The following is a 15,185-nucleotide window of genomic DNA, read 5'->3' as shown; positions in this document are numbered from 1 at the left end:
GCTAATATTTGCCTGAATGTAATAACATCGTAAAGTGTTCCGAGGAATCAGACAATAAAGGCTCCACGGCTCCATTCATCAAGTCCATTTAGCAGTCTGAATGTCCGAGCTGCCGGTACAAATATGAGCGCTAAAACCAGCCGCACGCAGAAACTGGTCGTCTCTTCTGAAACCCCCTAAATCCTGAGTGGAATGTCTGCCGGCACGCCGTAGTCACAACACAGAAACCACATTTCTGCCAAATCCATCCAAATCCATATACTGCAGCACTTAAGCCTGATAGATTGGAATCCAGCTAACTTTTGCAGGCTAAACCATAATTGGGTGCAGGTACAGCTAAATGAACCGACTCTTTGAAGAGTCAGAAGTACAGAAAATGGAACCTGGGGCGTTGAAGCTAACTTGGGGCTAACGTGGGGAAACAGAATTAAACTGTCGAGCAAATGGCTGGAGAGACGTTTGCAAATGTCAGGTCGACTCCCAGATGAGAGCGTTGATCGCTGTACTCGAAGCTCATTAGTTACCATTACAGCGATGACATCACCAGGGATCAATTGTACCAACCCACTGAATAAATGCAGAAAGTGACCAACAGGAGCAGAATGAGGCATCAAGGAGAATCAATTACATGGAAAAAAATTGGAAATTATTATGGTCTGTCGCTCATGCTCAACATCGTCCAATTGATCACAAAGTCGAGTAGGCCCTCAGCCTCTCACACACCTGTCTGTGGGTGTGCACGTGTGGGTGTACGTGCGTGCGTGTTTGTGCAAAGAGAACGAGGCGTTCTTGCATGCTGTGACTTGTCCTGCTCAGATTCAGACAGCAGTCAGGGACCCTGTGGCCTCCCAGCAGTGCAGCATGACACAGCTACTCACTCTGCTCACACACACACACACACACACACACACACACACACACACACTGGCACAGTCATCTTCAGCCCAGTGGGTTCTCACCAGAAGTAGGACAGATGAAAGAGAAAGAGGGCAAACATTTTAGAAAAAGTAGCAAAAAACCCCTCACAAGCAAAAAAAAAGGAGATGGCAGATGAAAGGATGAAAGAACTAAAGAGTGAGGAAAACAAGAATCAGATAAACAGAGAGGAGCAGACGCAGATTTGAGAGAGGCAGCACACATTGCGTGATCTGTTCTCCGTTGTGGTGCCGGTGGAGTTGCTGAGTATTTTTTGGAAACTAGGTCATTGTTCCTCCCACTCAGCCTGTCTGATCCGGCACATAGCCCAGCTTTTTCCTCTCTCTGTTTTGTTTTTTTTAACCAACTAAGCACGTCTCTCGTCTCATCGTTCTGGGGAGGGCGAGCAGGGAGGCAGCACGGACTCAAAGTCAGGCACTTCACACACGCGGCTGCACACGTACACAAACACGTATGATCGGAGACGTACAAATCGCTGCTGCGCCGCCGGATCGAACCGGAGGGCGTCTGAGATGTATCCAATATGTCCAGCAGCGCTCCTCTCTCCTCCTCCTCCTCCTCCTCCTCCTCCTCCTCCTCCTCTCTCCTCCACTCTCCTCTCTCTCCACTCTCCTCTCCTCCTCTCCTCCTCTCCTCCTCCTCTCCTCCTCCTCCTCCTCCTCCTCCTCCTCCTCCTCTCTCCTCCACTCTCCTCCTCCTCCTTCTCCTCCTCCTCCTCCCTCTCCTCCTCTCTCCTCCTCTCCTCCTCTCCTCCCCACTCTCTCTCCTCCTCTTCTCCTCTCTCCTCTCTCCTCCACTCTCCTCCTCCTCCTTCCTCCTCCTCCTCCTCCTCCTCCTCTCACTCTCCTCCTTTCCTCCTCCTCCTCCTCCTCCTCCTCCTCCTCCTCCTCCTTCTGCTGCTAATGGCCTCGCACTGACAGATGAGCTTAGAGGCTTTTAATATTCAGCCTGTGCATATTGACGGGCTCAGATTGAATTATACAGTCATTTATTCATCACTCATTTCACACGAGAAGGCGTGCGCACTGCCCTCGTACCAGGCCTGTGACACACACTCACTCGCACGCACACACACAAACACACACACACACACGCGAGCTGCAGGTAGAGCAGACGGAGCAGAGAAGCTGAGGCTCTGCTATCCAGGATGACTAATCATTCCTCACTGTGCCAGCAAAGAAGCAGCTCCATGAGATGAGATGGGGGGTAGGAAGGGTGCCAAAGTGTCAAAACGAAAATAAGAAAGACAAGTCTGAACTCTCATGTGTGACACATGAGTCTGCGTCCTGCTCGCGGTTTCTACCTGTTCATAGCAGGTCCTTCATTGGGTGTTCCTATCTCCAGTTTGGTCTTTGGGTGATGAACCTGTCCCCTCAATCCTGTGCTTCCACCAGAACCAATAAAGCCAAAGCCGATTATTGGACGGTGCAGTTCCAGTCCCAACCAGATCTGGAAACCTTTAGGTGCTCCCAAAAATGGTGCTAGATCCCCTCCAGGCCCATTCACCAGCCAGGTTAGATGTTAGCAGACGTGAATGAAAAAGCAGAGAGGGTCTGGGCAGGGGCGGACGGAAAATGAAGATGGAGATGAGTAAAAGAAGGTGCCTGAGTCACCGTCTGGAGTCATCCTGTCTGGGGGGGGGGGGTCTGGTCTGCCGACAGTGTGGCCAACGCTCGCCTGCTGTCTGTGTGACGGTTGAGTCAACTTGCGTGGAAGCCTTTTCGCTCAGGGGGCTGAACTGCCGGGCCCAGACGTGCCCTCGCAGCGTTTACCCGCACTAACGAGGCCAGCTCAGCCCCGTCTGGGAGCGCTCAGAGACGTCCGGCTCTGTCTCATTAGGTCAGCGTCACATGCGCCGCCGCGGATGCTTCGTAGTTGAGTCAACGCCGTCGTCGGACAGTTCATCACGGCGCCGCCGCCGCTGTTACTTGGGCAGTGTATCAGCGCAGAAGTTGATATTGTTGATATTGTCCTAATTTGTGAGGCTCCACATCTCCTCCCTCTGGGTCGGCCCTGGGGGTCTGCTGTGCCCCTTGAACCCTCAGTATGTAGGTGAGGTTTCAGGGCTCCAACTGGAACAGCCTAGCTCTTCCAAGTCCACACAAGTCACGTAGGATGCCAGTTTTACATACATCCCATTAACTGACCTGCAAAAGAGAGGAGAAGAGAAGAAAGCCGCAGATGATTGAGTGGGGAGGAAAAGATCAAAATGGGGGCTGAAAAAATAAAATGAGAATGAAAAGGTGGCAGATAAATAAGACAAGTGGCGCTGAAGAGGGGTTAGAGGTGTGTTCATCCGTCAGGCTAATTTCACGCAAAACTTCTGAAAGAGCGGGGAGCGGCTTCCATCAGTCAGTTTGAGGTGGATCAATAGCATTCCTTAATAGATTCAGCAGAAAAACCGGGAAGGAGCCTTTCAGCGATTGTCCGAGCGCCGTCGGGTGAGTTGTTGTCCTGTAGCTGCGGATAATGCTGGCAATATTTCATGCTTTCATCCAAAAATGAAAGCAAAGAAATGCAGCCCTCACTTTTGTGCTGGTCTCAATAATGGACATAAAACCTCAGTAGGAGCCTCGTGTGCGGGCATCATTAGAGGTTCAGCATTTCTGGGAAGATGTGTTGAGCCGATGTTCCCAGAAACACTTAAGAAACTTTTGAACCGTACGTTGCGTCAGTGATACTGTCCCGCCGTCATTATTGACTAAAAGTGTTATTACTGTTATTCATAACAGGAGTCATTCACGCTAGCACCTTATTAGACAATTATAATAACCTTTTCCTTTGACCTGGGCTCTGTTAATGTTGGATTAGAAAAGGGCTTTAATTATACGATTCATTATGACAAAGAAAGCCAAAGTGACTCATTTGTATTTTTAGGATGACTCCGCTTTAGCCACACCAAAGTTTGTTTTGAAACGAAAGTGAAGTTTTTAAACCTTCCTCACCTTTACCACATGGATTTTGTAATAAAAGCAAGCTGATAACAATAGTAAAGCAGCTTTTATGAGAAGTGATGGATGTCATAAACCTTGTATTTCTCATGTACGAATACAAAACTACGACCTTTGTTAAGTTGAATATTGTTAATCTAACGTTAGCTTGAACGTGGTTGCTGCACCATTTGGCCCCCCACTTCAGGCACACAGAAGCTTTTACCGCTTCTCCCCATTATGGACAAACCATTGAAGAACTGAATTAGGTTCATCCAATCCTTTGAGTGCACGTTCAGTGCACGTACAGTGCATGTGCAGCGATAGCATTGTGGGTGCAGCCACCTGGATGCTAATGGAGTCTTCCTGCTTGAAAACACCTGTTGCATTACCAAGCCTAATTATTTCCACTTAACAATTCAATACCTTATTATTGTGTGTGTGTGTGTGTGTGTGTGAGAAAGAGAGGGAAACTCGGTTTAAGAGAATGATGAAAACAAGGCGATGCACAATATTTCTTCACATACGATGAATAAGTGCAAGAGGACAGCAAAAAGAGAATAAAAATGAATATAGAGCAATTGATGCTAGATGGACAGCACACACACAAACGTGCACACATGTGCACGCACACTCGCACATGCCCGAGTGCTAATCTGTCAGAGGCAACAAAAGGAGCCAAGCCAGGGCTGCATTTGCATGACAACTGGCCCCCGCTAGGTTGATTGAAGAGAAAACAATTTTAGGAGACAGGCTGACTGTGTGGTACGGTGCCTGCCACCTCTGGGTGGGCCTCAGGATCCATAATATGTGTGTGTGTGTGTGTGTGTGTGTGTGTGTGTGTGCCTGGTTGGTTGTTCTGTAAGCATCTTGATGGGGAAGGCAGGATTTGGTGGAAGCAGAAAAATAGGCTTCATCTTGTTGTATGTCGCTGTGTTGTGTTAGTCGCTTCCTTTAGGAGTCACAACGTGCAGCGGACATGCTCACGATAACCTGGAAGCACAATCGCCACCACTGAGTTGTTCACAAACAGGCTCCTGGGTGGCAGCAACCAAGAGGAACTTAGCATGGCAAAGTATTTTTGGCACGACGTGGCGTCCAAGGCTGCTCCATGGACAAGTTCCCTGACACGTAAAGTTGTCCGATGCTGTGGATTTAGCCGAGGCTGCTACCCTCACTGGCTAACTAATGTGCAGATTGTTGTGGTGTGAAGCTTAAAAGGCCGGTAAACCACAACAATCGCCGCCTAGTGGGGGGGATAGTGGGTTGACCTCCGCCCATAATCCAACTACCAAACTGCTTTTGGACAGAAAGTCTGGTTGCATAAATTATTCACACCCATTCGAGTATGTGTGTGTGTGTGTGTGTGTGTGTGTGCGTGTGTGTGTGTGTGTGTGTGGTGTGTGTGTGTGTGTGTGTGTGCGCGTGTTGTGCCAGAATTGAAGATTCTTACACGTTGCTGTTGTCAGCCTAATCTGATCCAATCATCACTGCAAAACCTTGTCTGGGTGAAAACACACGCACGCACACACACACACACCACACACCACTCACCTGATGAAAAGGTTGCTAATATAGATACGTTGTCCTCCTCTTTGAATGTCAAACTGGGCCAACAGGAATGGGCTGACCTAATCCCAGGTGAGTCAAGTCCTTTTCAGCTGTATCCTCATGACTTTTGGGCTTTACCTCTACCTGCCGTGGCTGCAGGCAGGGTTTGGCGGGATCTGGTTGGTGGTTTCTGACGTTTATAAAAACCAGCGAAACCATGAGGGACCTGATATTTACTAACCCAGAATAAACTGGGCGCCACATGTAACAAGTGGACGAAAATCCAGAAACAAACTTGGAAAAAAACAACTACAAACACTCACTTTTTGCTTGGTGAATTCGGATTTATCCGTCTTTGTTCATACCAATGACACTCACCTGGCCACGCCCCTTCAGGCCACACCTGAAAGCCACGCCCCCTCCGCCATTTCTCCATTCCTCTCTCTGCTTTCTTCCTCCCCCGGCGCTGTTGACAGCTTCCATCCCATGGAAAACAAATACATCCTTGACCGGCTCTGGAGGCATCTTCACATTTTTTTTCGCCTCCATCGTAGAATGAGCGCGTCCGTTGTCACATCAGCTGAACTGTCGCGTTGAGAGCAGAGGGAACCGGGAATGTTTGACATTGAAGCATCACAACAAACCAGTTATGTTAGAAGGTCAATGTGTGTGTGTGTGTGTGTGTGTGTGTGTGTGTGTGTGTGTGTGTGTGTTGTGTGTGTGATTAGTTCTAGGTGAGGGCCGGGAGTCCTGCTGGTGACAGGTTTATTAAATATCTCAGGGCCCACAGTGGACGGGGCACAGAGGGAAACCCCCACTGCTCGGGTAATTAATGTGGCCACTCAATGGTTGTGTGTTGTGTGTGTTTGTGTGTGTGTGGAGGGACTAGGTGCTGTTCTCGGGACGGTGATGGGACAGGACTTTCCCGCTGAGTGAGAGAAAAGACGGAGAGATAAATGAGAGATGAGGATGGACAGAGAGGAGAGGAGGAGGAGGAGATTAAAAGAACCCTCCAAAGACTCAAAACAAAGCAGCTTTGATTGATGACCTGAGTCTTTTAAGGGAAATCAAACTGATCAATGGCAGGAAGGTTCTAAAGAGCTGGCTGACATCAATTAGAGCAAATGAACCGGGTCCACTTGAGAGTAGAGGAACCTCGTCACTCTATCGCTGAATATTCTAATGTTGTGATCAATAGAGGTTCTACACGTGCAGGTGTGCACAAGCGATGGAGGTGCGGAGCTTCCAGGCAGCTTCATCTGCACGTTCAGGTCGTTAAAACAAAATCATGACTTCATCCGGCTCCACAGAGGCTGCGTGAGGCCCTCTAATCATCTTTCAGATGAGCTTTTTCGAACATTTGTCACTAAATTCCTGTCTTTTGTCTAATTTGGTGGTAAACAGTGGTGATTTAAAGGCCCCTGTTAAGTTCTTTGGAGGATTAGTGGTGCTGGAAAATTATCTCAGGCTGCGATTTCTTCCTTCAAATGAGGTTTTGTTTCGGCCGTGCCGTGTTTACTTGTTTGCGGCAGGATTGTGCCAAATCCACCAAACTTGGTGGGAGGAGGAAGATCCAGATCTGCTCCAGAGCCGCTCCGAGTTGCTTTCAGTTCCCAGAGCTGCCGGGAAAAAAAGTGTCTGAAACACCCCCCGACCTCCCCCTCAGGGTCAGAACTCAACCGCGGGCATTGATTATCCCTGTAGATCAATGACAAATCCTGCATTGATCGATGAGAGAAAGGTTATTTATTGTGTGTTTATGATCTCAGTGAGGCGGTCTGACAGATTTACTCTGAGTTGTTTCCCTCACATCTTAATTCTAGCATATAAACGTGCTCTTCCAGGACACGAGAGACGCCGGAGGGACAAAGAGCATGTCCGGTCCTCAGCGAAGACAGGAAACGTAGAGGTAGCAGAGGGGAGAGCTTGATTAGCTGCTCGGAAAATCACACATGACAGGAAGTGGATGGCAGGAAAGCAGACGGAAAACGAAATGATGACACGGGCGGCTCTCCCACCTGCACCGAGAGACCGTCCGCCTCAAACCAATCACTCTCTGAGGAAGCAGCCTCTCACTGGGTGTCACTGGGCAGACAACAAAGCACACACCACACACATACACGCTCTCTCTCTGTCAGGCCTCTTGGATTAAATCAACTTCCAAATCATTTTCCAGAACACTGGCAAATGTCTCCAGTTCTGTGATGGTGACTGATCTCTGAGCAGATCCAGCTCACCTCCTCTGCGTCTGGTTTCTGCATGAGCCAACAGGAAGAGGGATGTCGGTACTTTAGGCCTGCGCAAATAGGAAAACACACACCGCGGGTAGCGCTGATGGCGGTGCTGGGTCACCGTGCTCTCCGTGTCATCAGTCAGAAACACGAAAACAACCCGTGTTTGCCTCTGTTGCTGCAGAAGGAGAAGTGTTAGGAGAAGTGTTAGCCTCCCCAAAAGACAGATCTAACAATGCATCAATGAGTTTAATCAGCAGCCGGTGACTTGCATTCAGATGCACAGGAGAAAGATCGGAAACTCCTGCTCGGATATCTTACTTTCAAGTCCAGATGATTCCCAGACATTGAAAATGAACATTTGATCTTTTTGAGGACACAGAAGTGTGGAAAAACTGAGTCAGTGCCTAGATATTGTTTGATTGATTGGCAAATGCGCTAGCCTGGTTAGCCCTCCCCTTCGGTCCAGAACGCTGGTTCTGATTCAACCGTCTCTGTAGGTGACACACATATCAGATTGTCTGTGATTGTTTGTGATCTGGGGTCTTAAAATCCAATAATCTCAGAAGGTGCTGTGTATTCTGATGTTAATAGGGTGCTCCCTGTGTTTCATATCCAGACACCAATAAGGGAAAAGCCATCAGATCATCTTCAGGATCTGGCCCGACATGACAGCATCTGTCATTCCTGTTGTACGGAGATACAGATCTTGTAATCAACATTTTTGCCGCCCTGTCAGGCATTTTATCCACCACAGGTCACACGGCTCCCGACTGGGGCCGTGCTAATGTTGCATTGGAGCCTAGCCTTCGGTTTTAGCACCTCAGCAGTGAACGTCATGGTTACAAGCTGTTGTGGGGTGCGCGCCTGTAGTGCTGCTTCCCAGTACTGTAAGAGGGAGACGGGAGGAGGCGGAACCTGCTGTGAGCAGGGACGTTTTGTTGGCTCCGCTCCACAGTCTGGCTGCAACATCATGGAATCGCGATGAGGCAGACTGTTGGGACTGTTGGGTGCATTGGCACAGCCTGTTACAGGCTAACGGGAGGCTAAATAAGCTATACAGTATGATAACCTATACATTCATGAAGGAGCAGCTCGATGAGTCCATGCTGCATTAGCCCACCAGCCATGCTAACCTGGAGTGTGCAAAGATCCGCCAGCATGTTAGGCAAGTCCAGGGCAGCCGAGCGTCTGTCAGCTCCTTACAAAATGTCCTCAGCTAATGTAATGTTTTTATCATATTACCCTATATTGGAGTTACATGGCTTTATATGACATAGCGTGTGGGCCAGAGAGGAAGAGGATGTCAGCGATGACGCTCGTGATGGAGGCTCGCGTTGCTTTCTTGGGTTCTATGAGGTTACACATTAAAGAGGGAAGAGGCCAACTCCACCTATAGTCAAAATTAGAAACACGAGAAATAAAACTGTCAGCAGTGGTGGCATCTCCAACATCTGCCAATATGTGTGAGGGAAGAAACCCAGAGCAGGAGGAGCTCATGACTGGGATGATCGCAGGCTGACAAACACATGACACACCCAGGGTAAATACCACGTACATGTGGCAGTCAGGTGACACACCTCCTGGTTCAGAGCATCTCACTTCCTGTTGGAATATCAGCAGGATATCTTTTTGGTTTTTGCTTAAACATTAAAGAATAGATTATCAAAACGGTGCATCTTAATGCGACTTGTAAAGTAAACCTACCTAAGTGCTGCAATTAAGTGCAATTATGTGGGTGTTTAGTACAGCAGTGATGGCATTGCTTGTTATTTAGCATAGCAGCTATTTAAAGAGATTTTCACATTTCCTCACTAAAGTATTAAAGATATTCCTGTTTTACACACTCACACACACACAGACACACACCCAGACACATGACTAACCATTTAGCAGTATCACAATGGATATTGGCTAACCAGTGTCTGGAGGAACACAACCATTTCACTTTGTCTTTTTTTGCATTGGACTTCTTTTAAATCAGGAGCTTCAGTTCTGCATCGTTCTGTGGTGAGATTGGACAACGTGTTCAATGTTCCAGTGACAGCAGTGATGGAGTTGTAGGTTAGGGCAGGAAAGAAAGGGGGAAAAGACAAACTCTGCAGATGTCATAGTATCATCAATAGCATCTTCACTTCCTGGTTGCTCGTGCGGCAGTAGCACCCAAAGCTTTTACCTAATATTTAAATCTTAAATGTCATTCTGGGGGGGGGTGTCTTGAAAAGTCTTAAATGTTAGTGAACAAACGCTGCAGGAGCCCTGGAGTGAAGTTTCCACAGATGAAATACCAGAAAGTACCTGTGAGTCTTTAAAGACTCCGCCTTTACCTGCGTGCATGAGTGTGTGTGTGAGTGTGTGTGAGTGTGTGTGTGAGTAACAGGAGGCTGTAACCTGCACGGAGCACGCTCTGTAATCAGTGCACTTTATGAGTGTGTAAACTCTGTCTCTCATCCTATCTTTCCTTCACTTTTACAGCAACATTTACAGCCTGTCTGTCTCACTGGCTGTGTGGTTATTGCTGTCTGCTTTAGCACTCTTATCATTGTTGTGAGGGAAGTACCTGACAGAACACACACACACACACACACACACACACACCTTGCTCTCCTATCAGATTTCTCCCTCTTTCTTTCGCCTCCTCTCTCCGCTGTGCTCCGTCCTTCCTCTGACTGCGTCAGGGCGTCGGTGTTGCGTCTGCAGCTCGCCACGCTGTGTGCCAGTTCAGAAGATTGGCATTAAAGCCAGACATGAGCTCATCGGCCCAGCTGGGCAGACAGCCCATTACAATGCTCAGCAGGGCCCTACCCGCAGGGGTGAAAAGAGCTCAATACCTGCTGATTATCTAGTCTAGTCTGTCCCTCTCTCCCTGAGTCACTTGCTTTTCTTTTCCTCCTTCTTTGCTCTTTTCTTCTGTCATCTGCTCACACTCATTCAGTCAGCCAGGTATTCTTTACTTCAGGCTCCGTCTATCTCTCCTTTGATCTGTTATATTTAATCTCTATTACTTTCAGTCCAGGCTAAACTGTTGCAACTGTCTGTTATCTTTCTTTACCTTCCATCACACACACACACACACACACACACGAGTGCACACCTTCTTTTTTTTACTGTCAAAATCACTCCCCCGCACTCTTATGGCTGCAGGCCCGCTGCAATGACACCGTAGCTCTCACTGTGTGTGTGTGTGTGTTTGTGTGTGTAAGTGTGTGAGTCTAAATGACAGGAATGGGAAACCAGACAGCTGGGTGGTGCACCTGCACGGACAGGATGTGACACGGAGCTGCAGTCAGACAAGGGCAGCACGCCTCTGCCAGACGTTTATGAATGCAACTCTGGCCGTTTCTGTTGCGTCGCACTCAGCCGAGGGTGCAAGAGCCGCCGTTAATGCCTGAGCAAAACACACACACTTTCTCTGTCTCGCTCTGCAGCTTTGTCAGCCGGTGAGGTGCATTGTGGTTTAACCTCATGGGTCCCATTCATCCTTGAGTCATATCCTTCCTTTGTTTTGACATTTGGAATTCAGCAACACTGGCAGCTCAGTGGAGTCAGCGAGCGAGGTTAATAGTCCAACTGGAAATATTTTGAGGAGTCAAAATGGATCTTTGTGATTTTGCAGTGGAGACTGAAGCTGCAGGAGGATATAATCAGTATTTGTGGCCTCTTACCTCCATTTGTACGTCTGACTCCACCTGATGGTAACAAACCGATCCAGTGGAGTTAGCATAGTAGCATCAGAACCACTATGCCTCCATATTTGTCCTGCTTTATCCAAAAGGATTGTACCATAGCTGTCATGACCATCCGGGTGCCAGGGGGCAGTGTACAGAAACCTCATGCCGTGTGGACTGTGTGAGCATGGTTAACAGCTGGACTCGGGAAATGTGAGCCTAGAGTTTGTACAATGGCTGGAAGCAGTGCGTCACCCGGCTGTAATTAAATCCGTAGCCATGATAAGTTCTTTTTAAGCATGCTGTGCCAGCTTAGACTTATCTGCCACAGGAAACACACTCTACCTGACCATTGTCCTCTTTGCTCTATGATGCCCCCTCAGGTGCAGCTCTGCCATTCTGTTACCAGGCAGAGTAAAGAGCAGGTGCCTCAATGATTTTGAATGCCTTTTTATGGCTAATGATCAGTAACACACACGAGGAATAAATAAGGAAACCACAGTCCTGTGATTGTGCATAATGTGTTTTTTTTTCCAATTAATCACAAGATGGCAGAAACACGCCATGTTGAGATGAGTTACTCCACCCATTAGAGTTGCACTTCCATAAAGCCTTGAAAGAACAAATTAAAACAAGCCAGACAAGTAGGGCGCACCCCAAAGATATCTTGGCTTTTGTTGTGCTGTTCCTGCTCCCGAGACAGTTTATTAAATCCATGCCTGCATAATAATGATGAATTCATCTGGGTGGTGTTCAGATTTAGAAAAAAAGTCTAGAATAGGATCTCTTGTTGTGTGTTCCAAATCAAATTAATGCGTAAAATACAAGATGCTCATTTAAAATGCTGGTTTCCCACATTTCTGGGATGATGCGTGCCATCCTTGAAAAACCAAAGTATTACAGAAGTGCAAGACCACAAAGCTTGTCTTTGTACAGATGTGTCCATTGTATCTTTCTTTAATTAAAATGTTCCAAGGCTGCTCATTATTGTGTGAAAACTCTGCTTTGTCCTGTAACTTTGATTAAATTGAGCTGTAACTGAACATTAAACCTTTTCAGAAGCATATTTTAGAAACTTCCATGCAGCCGAGGAAAGACTGGAGCAGACCTCAGAATAGTGCCTCCCTCAGACTTTCACATCTGTATTTGGGCTGGTGCTTGAAATAGGTCTAGTCCTGGCTGCCCCACAAGATGGCGCTATGGAGTAGCGTCTACCGGCAGAATCCAAGCTCAAATGGTGCAGCTCTGGGGTGTTCAGGGAGGGGAGGGAGGGTTGGACCTCTTCTCTGAGGTCTGAGCTGTTCTGCCTGTTTCAGTGTGGGCCTGAGCGCTGATGCATCTGGTGATGCATTTATGGGCCAACCGCAAACGTCTGATTATTGATCAGCATTTGTGAGTTATGTGGACACATGCAGGAGTAGCTTCCTGTGGCTCTAAATAAAGAACAATTACATCACCTGTGCAGAGAAGGAAATGTCCTGTCTTGATCTGCGCAGTATGACCCTCTCTTCCTTTACACGGTCAGTCTCTCGGATCTCTACGATGCAACACGAATGCATCACGACTTGATGAACTCTGGAACAGGCACCAAAGTCCTGAGTGAGCAGGGAAGCCTGTGAAAAGTTCCTAAAATAGACACGCGTGCGCTCGTGCCGGGCCTGATAAACCTATCAACCTAAAGTTGGTATTCCTCAAATACACGATGAAGCAGACTTTCCCCGAGAGAGAGACACAGACGGGCTCAGTGTGTGTGTGTGTGAGAGTGAGAGAGAGAGAGAGAGAGAGAGAGAGTGTGTGAGTGTGCAATGCAGTCATGGGGGGGATGGTACGAGAGCTAGTAGAGTGCATTTGATATTCAGCCGTGCCTAGTATTTATCTGTCTGCTGGCTGTCTAGTCTGGTCTGGCCTGTTAGTGGTGTCACCCTGAGCTCCCTTGGGGACTGAATTGACGCTCCAGACAGACTGTGTGTGTGTGTGTGTGTGTGTGTGGATGGAGGTGGGTTGCGAGAATCAATGTTGGTTTGGGTCCGTCTGAATATGAGAGCTTGTCTCGGGTCCGCACGCCTGTCTGGAGTGTATTTATGTAGGCGTGAGGACACAAGAAAGCCTCGCGGCAGCGTGGCGAGATCCTCTCCTCAGCCCTCCCGATTGATATCGAGGCTCTGGGTTGACAAGGCAACCGCCAATGCCTCAATTTGTTGCTTCAATAAAAATATGACAGCTGCCTGGTGTTTGTCAGTTGCGTCTGTCTTGCATCTGTTTCTTCTTCTCCCGCTGCATCAGTCAGAATTCCGGGTGGATCACTGGACACCGTCATGGAAAATAGCTTGTGCATGAGTGGACGTGGCACCTTGGACTAAAGTCGCACTGAAACCCACAGTTCAGTCTGAGAGACTGTGATTACTCCTAATATTTTTGACAGTGTGAGACTGAAAACAACAAAAAACAACAAAAACGTTTAAAGCTTTCTGTCCCCCCCCCCCCCCCTCCCCATGGTGGGCTGCAGTAAAGAAAGAAACCTCAAAGTTCTCATGTTAAGAAAATGCAGTGAAAAGCTCCTGGTTTGACAGCTGACCTCTCCTGGGTCGGGCCACCGCAGGGTGAGAACTCGATACAGTCGCACCACTTCTCAACTGAGGTGGTGCACAGTCTGACTGGAAATGACATCATCACCACCAGACAGCAGGGCCAGTATCTCAGGGTTCAACATACTATTACTATTAATCAAGCAAATGCAACAGTTTCAAGAGAATCTGGACCCCCCCCACACACACACACACACACAGCGTGTAAAACACTGGAGGGACTATCTTGTGGTTCCTGGGCTACAGTCTGGAAAGTTGCTGGTTTAGAGTGACATTCAGAGCTTCTCTCAGAACTGAACACCCTCGTTTATTTATAGACTGCAGACAGAGCTGTGTGTGTGTCTGCGTGTGTGCGTGTCGGGGGTGCACTGTTGGTTGGAGGAGGCATGTGTTCTGGTTGGGGGGGGGATGCCTCTCTGCTGCACATGTGCCCCTCAGCCACAAGACTGGTGCAGAGGGTCACCTCAAGGTTAGCCCCTCCAAAAAGCTCTCTCCATTGGCTGTGGCCAACTCTAAAAGGGAGTGAAACTCAAAGAGCTCTCCCCACCCTCCCCAGATAGCACAGCAGACCAGCCAGCCCCCGTCCCTGCCTGCCCCCCTCCCGCTCTCCCTTCCTCTGCTCTCCCACAGCCATTGTCAACCACGACCCGACCGTCTGCTAGCTTTCTGAGTCAGGTCAGCAGCTCCCCCCACCTCCCACCCTCTGGAACCCAGACACTCATACATATCCAGGCTCAGACCAGTAACTCTCATCCCATTTTCAGTGCTGCCTTCAGGTGCTCTTGGTACAATGCCAGATTCAAGTTTTGTTTTCTAAAATGTGTCAGTACACTTTCAGAGGCCCCCTGTTGACAACAGAAGCTTGTTCCCAAGTTATAGGCTTTTCGTGGTATAATTTGTAGTGCAAATAAATGTACAGGTGATGACTTTGATGGTTTAAATGTGTTCCGTTGATTGTTTTAGCTGCTATACTAACTCCATATGTAGATGGGATGAAACAGGTGCAGCAGTCCAAGCTGTATAAATTGGAGCATTTAGGAATAGTCAGACAATTAAATCATTTGCATCTAATATATGCAAGGGCCTTCATGAATATTAACCACTGACACCAGACAGCACCACACCAGTGAGACTGGAACAAGAGGCCTGCATAAATAATGCTGTCTGCTAATAATATAAACACTTGCCTTTCACAACTTTAACTTTTCATCACTCTGCCTGCTGGGAAGTGCAGCGAACATAAGCTTTGTACAGATAACATGTTTTCATCCAAGTGTTCAAATT

This window comes from Takifugu rubripes, chromosome 7 (genome assembly GCF_901000725.2).
Source record: "Takifugu rubripes chromosome 7, fTakRub1.2, whole genome shotgun sequence".
NCBI classification, from domain to species: Eukaryota; Metazoa; Chordata; class Actinopteri; order Tetraodontiformes; family Tetraodontidae; genus Takifugu; species Takifugu rubripes.
This window is presented reverse-complemented; position numbering follows the sequence as displayed.